This window comes from Camelina sativa, chromosome 8, assembly GCF_000633955.1.
Source record: "Camelina sativa cultivar DH55 chromosome 8, Cs, whole genome shotgun sequence".
Classification (NCBI taxonomy): Eukaryota; Viridiplantae; Streptophyta; class Magnoliopsida; order Brassicales; family Brassicaceae; genus Camelina; species Camelina sativa.
The window spans coordinates 12,341,893-12,342,627 of record NC_025692.1 but is presented as its reverse complement, the minus strand read 5'-3'; positions in this window follow the sequence as shown (position 1 = coordinate 12,342,627).

Here is a 735-nt window from a genome sequence, read left to right as displayed (position 1 = left end):
AAACCACAAAAACCATGATATATCAGCCCTCAAAAACCTCCTGATCTTACCTTGGTGTATCGATCAGTAGCATATGGACTCTCTTCAAGCCCAAGACATTCTTCATACATCTCCTTTCCTCTCCCTTTTCTCACTTCAAAGGAGTTGATTTCTCCCAATTTTTTTTTTTTTTTTTTTTTCTTCTGAAGGAAAGGTGTAAGCGAATACCGGGGTCATTGGTAATTTACCTACCCCTCGCTTCNTCGCTTCCAAGCTTTGTGTGATCATTTGACTCAAGAGTAGAATAATGAGGTCACAAGTAATTTACCTGCCTCTCTAAACTGATCAAAATCATCTCATCTTTTATTCTTTTTCTTTTTTTTTTCTGATCTTTCTTTTTAAAGTACTGAAGGGAAGATAGAGGAAAGACATACTTTGAAAATTGCACTGTCTTGTATGGCCCGAAGAAGAAGTCTAGTCCACTGATTTCCAACCCCAAAGTAAGAGATTAAGTCCGGTTAAAATCCTGATAAAAGTTGAGACAACGTTAGATCAATCAGATATCCATTGAATAAGGGCTTTCAGGATTGTTGATAAGGCTCATAGTCTTTCTAAGCTTCAGTTCTGAGATCAAGCATAAACAAATAATCATTAGAGTGTTAGCCAAATAAGAGAAATCATTAATCAAGATCATAATTCCCAAAGACAAAAAGAAAAATTTGAAAAATTTGACTCAAACTTTATGGTTTTGACTGA